The 6,000-nt window shown below is 34.1% G+C and overlaps 1 pseudogene across 1 annotated transcript; it reads left to right on the forward strand.

The window, feature by feature from the left end:
* The first annotated feature begins 1,237 nt into the window (after nt 1–1,237).
* On the forward strand, nt 1,238–5,208 carry LOC143628827 (uncharacterized; annotated as a pseudogene). The gene is made up of 5 exons (XR_013152823.1): nt 1,238–1,563; nt 2,578–2,723; nt 2,817–3,093; nt 3,158–3,430; nt 4,691–5,208. The product of XR_013152823.1 is annotated as an uncharacterized LOC143628827 (transcript).
* Nucleotides 5,209–6,000: the final 792 nt, after the last annotated feature.

Raw genomic sequence — 6,000 nt, forward strand, 5'->3', positions numbered from 1 at the left:
ATACCCTCTTCCCAAAACTTGCTCAAATTCAAAACCCTAATCTGAATCAGGTCAGTCAGTGCTTCTTATCTTAATCTTGTTTATATTACAGATTCTAGGGCTGTTAGTTTTGCATTACTTCCAATTTGTCTTTATATGTTTGATCATATGCCAATAAACCCTGATATATGATCACCACACATTTGAGCTACTTCTGCATGTTCATATCAGCTATGCAGTCGATATCGCCATATATCACCGATATATCAGTAATATATCGGTTATCGGTCTCTTGGCGAAATATCAGTCAAAATATTGGTCAGAATATCCGATATTTGACCGACATGGACTGATATTTGACCGATATATCACCGATATTCCCGATATCAGTGTTTTAAGTCTTAATTATCAACGTTTAGTGTTCAATGTTAGTGTTTTAAGTCTTAATCAATTCTTACTTGCCACGATTGTTAGTGTTTTGCAATTTGCAAAAGGTTAATTTGTTAATGATAGGAGACTATACCGAATTATAAGTGTTAAAATGTTTTATATATATATATATGAATTTTACATGATATTAAAATTACTGATATCTCACTGCGATAACCGATATCACCTTGACCGATATCTGATGTTTTTCCGCATTAACTGCTTGCAGGATATGAATTTTTTTTTTCTTTTAAAGAAAGTTTGAGTAAAAAAATGTCATTTATTAAAGAGGAGTGTTGACATGAAAATAGAAGGCAAAGTATACCAAATTCATATGAAACTTTTGAATATTTTGAGTTTGTTATACTTATGGCATGATCTTGAAATTTTTAATTTTTTGAGTTTGTTACAATATGTCTTCCTATGTTTAATCATTTGCCAATGAAATTAATATGGGCACACATTTAAGCTCCTGTGTGCTATATCAGGATTTTTTTTTTATATTTTTTTACTATTTTTTGAAAGAAGATTTGAGTAAAATTCATATGAAATTTTGCATATTTTGAGTTTGTTATAATTATGACTTTATCTTGAATTCTTGATAAATGAAACTTTAATCTTTCAGATCTTAAAAGGGGTGTATATTATAAAAGGAAGTATGGTTAATTCATATCAGAATATGATTTTCTTTCTTTTTATTTTTATATATATTTTTTGTTTTAAGAAAATTTGAGTAAAATTCATATGAGATTTAGAATACTTTGAGTTTGTAATAATTATGACATGTGATCTTGAATTCTTGATAAATGAAATGTTTCAGATCTTAAAAGAAGTATGGTTAATTCAAACACGGCCCTTAAGCGAGTTGCATTTGTGTTAATTGATGGGTTGGGAGATGTTTCGATTCCAAGATTCGGGTACAAGACTCCTTTGGAAGCTGCAAAGGTGCCTAATTTAGATGCAATTGCTTCTGCTGGAGTTAACGGGCTCATGGACCCGGTTGAAGTTGGTTTGGGCTGCGGTAGTGACACTGCTCATCTTTCTATTTTGGGTTATGACCCGCGCGTTTATTACCGCGGTCGAGGCGCGTTTGAATCCATGGGTGCTGGATTAGCCATGGCTCCAGGCGACATTGCTTTTAAGATATGTTGATATGTACCTAGGCTTATTAACGGACACGGACAGAACATTCTCGTGTTCGTTTAACTGAACAAATAATTGAACACGGACACTTAAACGAACAGGGTTTTCTTGTTCATGTTCGTTCGTTAAAAAAATGAGCATGTTTGTATTCGTTCATTGACAGTATAAATGAACCATAGTTATCAAATGCGATAAGCGCTCGAAAGCAATGAGGCTGGGCCTAGTGCCCAGGCGATAAGCGCAAAAAAAGCCTAATCATTAACACATCTATCATAATATCCAGTAATTCAACAACTCTATAAGCATTCATTTAACTGTCAAGAACAACAATTTGATCCATCCGCAGTTGAAGCATTAACACATCTATCATAATATCCAGACTTCGAAAAATTAAAAAACTAAAACCTAATCACAAACTCTGAATATTGTAATCATTTAGTAACTGAAGTCAAATGATATTAAATGATATTTAATACGCACGGGAAGGTTGGGAACCGATTACAGCGATTTAAATATCCGAGGCATGCAAATCGCTATTAATTCACGTTGAACGCTTTAAATGCTCTTAAGCGCAAAAACCGCTCGAAATGAACGGTTCACGAACGAACGTAAACTAGCTAAAAGTAATTTGAAAAACAATGTATTGGGCCTAACAAGTTATAAAACTAGACTAAAGTGTATCGAGGCCAAAAAATTTTAAATGAATGTATTTACGAATGCAAACTGGCGAACTTAAATAATCGTAAGTGACGTAAACGAACGAACAAAAATGAGTTTAATTGAAATAATGTAAGCGAACATTCTTGAACATAAGTCAATGAACAAGGCATGTGTTCATGTAATCATGTTCATTCATTTATTAAATAAACGAATGTAAGCGAACTTCCCGCCGAGGTTCATAGACTGTTCACTGAACGTTTGGTTCGTTTACAGGCCTATATGTACCAGCTTTTGGAGCTTATTTGTTTCTAGAATCTAGATCACATTTAATAGTTAATACTGATCATTGTGTTGACTTTTCATCAGTCAAACTTTGCAACTCTGGATGAGAAAACGGGAGTAGTTACTAGCAGGCGGGCCGACCGACACTTTGAAGAAGAAGGGCCCGTTTTATGTGCAGCATTGGATAAAATGAAGCTTCCATCTTTCCCCAAGTATGAAGTCAGAGTCAGGTGTTAATAAATTAATACTCGCTCATTCAACATATTAAGTTTTTGAAACATTGAATCTTTCATGAAGTTAAAAAATTTTGTATCTTTTTTCAGGTATGCAACTGAACATAGATGTGGAGTTGTTGTAAAAGGACCCAAGTTAAGTGGAAACATATCGGGAACCGACCCGTTAAAGGATAACCGTTTGCTTCTAGAAGCAAAGCCTCTTGACGATACAGAAGAAGCCAAACACACTGCAAATGTTGTCAATGAATTATCCAAAGAAATTTCTAAAATCTTGGTTGCTCATCCTATAAACCAAAAACGCGCAACTGAAGGAAAAAACATTGCTAATGTTGTCCTTTTACGAGGCTGCGGTATTCGTATCGAGGTACCGTTTATAATCTTAACAAAATCCCAAACAAATAGCCATAACAAGATTATAACTTTTGTAGGTTCCTGCATTTGAGAAAAATCACGGGCTACGACCGTGCATGGTGGCCCCCACAAAAATCATAGCGGGTCTAGGTTTATCTCTCGGGATTGACATTCTAGAAGCTTCTGGAGCCACGGGAGATTATCGAACTTTGTTAACATCAAAAGCAACTGCAATTGCAAAGGCGTTATCGGCTCCTATGCGAACGTGCCCTAATGTTTTTGTACCGGGTGAAGATGAGCACAAACTGGGTGTTTCTGATGGCTATGATTTTGGTTTTCTTCATATAAAGGTGCTAAACTTATCTTTTAGTTAGAAGTTGATATCTTACTATTTTGCCTAGAGGTGTAAACGAGCCATGCCACTCATGAGCAACTCGAGATCAGCTTGCAAAAAGCTTGAATCAAGCCAAAATTAAACAAGCTTGAGCTTAAAAATATGCTTGTTAATAAACGAGCCCGAGCCCGGGCTTCACTTATCAAGCTTGAGCTAGGCCTAAACAAGTCCATGGTTGATATAATTTTTATCTATTGTTTTTAATACATATATTTATTTAATAATATTATTATATATAAAATTATGATAACAATAACTAAATAATGTGGGGTCAAGTTATTCTACAAAGGGGGGATAAACATGAGAAGGATTTGTAGCCACAAAAAAAACCCTCAAAAAAATAATGAAAAATTAATAAAAAAAATCTAACTAAAAATTTAATAAAAAAAACGAAAAATGTAAAAACACAAAAGTGTTTCCACCGTCTTCCTCATTCTAAGAAAAAAAAACTCGAAAAAGACACAATGTTGAGTGAAAAAAATCATTCTCTTTTTGTTTATCATTGTGTTTTGTGTTTATTTTCGTCATTGATTGTGTCTTTTTTTCTTGACATCGTGTCTTTTTTTCTTGATATTGTGTTATATTACTCAACATTGTGTCATATTCTGTTTGGCATTGTGTCATATTTTGTTCGGCATTGTGTTATTTTTTGCGATCTATTGTGTTTTTTTTTGTTTATCATTGTGTTGTTTGTTCATTTTCGGCATCGTGTCTTTTCAGCGTTTTTTTTGGGAACGGGAATGACGGGGGAAACAATTTGGTTTTTTTATTTTTTTTTTGTTTTTTATTTATATATTGAGTTATGATTCTTTTATTATTTTTTTTTTGAATTTTTTTTGAGGGGTTTTTTGTGTGGCCACAAAATCCTTTTCACACTTCTCATTTTGTCTCCCTTGGCATTTTAACTTTACCCAAATAATGTATATTATGTTATATACAAATTTATCAATATAAAATATATCTAAAATTAATTATAAACATATATAATATATAATAAGTTATAACAAATAATAAATGAGTCGATTCCAAGCCAAGCTTGAACTTGAAAAACTACTCACGAGCCGAGCTTGAGCTTTAGAAATAGAGCTCAAAAACGAGCCGAGCTCTAGCTCTCAGTAGACTGTAAGTTAAACAAGTCAAGCTCGGGCTCGGCTAGTTTGCACCCCTAATTTTGCCCAGATGAATATTATTGAATTCTTGATTTTGAAAATTGCAGGCAATAGACGATGCGGGCCATGATAAAGCAACGGTTTTTAAAGTCAAAGGATTGGAAGCGGTTGACAAAGCTATCGGTCAGCTCGCAAGACTTCTTTGGGAGGCAGAGTCAACGGGTCAGTTTCAGTTTTTCCTATGTGTCACTGGGGATCACTCGACTCCGGTCGAATACGGGGACCACAGCTTTGAACCCGTCCCGTTTACATTGTGTCGGTTGAAAGACTACGTGGGTGCGGTTGGTGGTGAATCGGTTGTTTTGCAAACTTCACTCGATGCGTTTCCTTTGCCAACCGTTGAAGCTGGTGATGACCTGGCCGAAGAAGAGGAAGCGAGTCAACCGGGTCAAGCGTTTTCGGGTGATTCGGTTTGGAGGTTCGATGAACTGGCGGTCGCGCGAGGTTGTCTTGGACGGTTTCCGGGGAGCGAGATGATGGGAGTTATAAAGAAGTTTATTCAACTTGAGTTATGATTATTATGAACCTGTTTGTTAAAGTTATGTGTTGGAAGTAACTAAATAATAAGTGTTTGTAAGACACAATGATTTTGAATAGAACAGTTGGAATATGTTAAGTTTGAGTGATGTAATGTTTTTTGAAGTTTTTTTTTTCTTTAATGAGGATGTTATTGTTAAGTATGTTATTATTAAATAATGATTTTGAACATAACAATTAGAATTTATGAATATATTTCATGTGGTGCACTTAAACATGCACACTTTTAGTTCATAGGATGTATGTAGTAAAATTTTAAGGGTTAAGTTCATAAGAAATAAATAAAAAAAAAAAACCACACACACACAAACTAAAAAGTAAAATTGGGTGTAAACTGTAAAGACATCATATATCATGTGGCATGTTGTTTTTATTTCTCCTAATTTATACCAACAGCTTATGAATATTGTTTGGTACTCTATAATATTAACAAAAAGGTGTTTTAATTAGAAACTAATACTTTTTATATGATTATTTTTCAAAAAGAATTAAGAAAAAAGAAGTAAGCAATGCAAATGAACCGAGTCAAAACGGGCTAGGGCTCTACTCGTCTATCTTAACAAGCTCAAACGTTACGCTTAAGCCACATCACTGCTTCTCGAGCCAACTCGTTTTCATTCTAGTCTTGTAACTTTTGTACATTACATATATATATATATATATATATATATAAACAAATAACATATCTGAGACACACCGAGTTAGTAAATATCAAAGTTTTGCTTTTAATTTAAAGAGTCAAACGAGTGAGCCAATGAACCAGCTAACGAGTCAGCTTACCTTGGTTTGGACACAACTCATTCACAAATCGAGCAGGCCT

The sequence above is a fragment of the Bidens hawaiensis genome, unplaced genomic scaffold (assembly GCF_021521415.1).
Source record: "Bidens hawaiensis isolate Kalapana, Puna unplaced genomic scaffold, B.hawaiensis_p1.1 tig00005061_1, whole genome shotgun sequence".
NCBI classification, from domain to species: Eukaryota; Viridiplantae; Streptophyta; class Magnoliopsida; order Asterales; family Asteraceae; genus Bidens; species Bidens hawaiensis.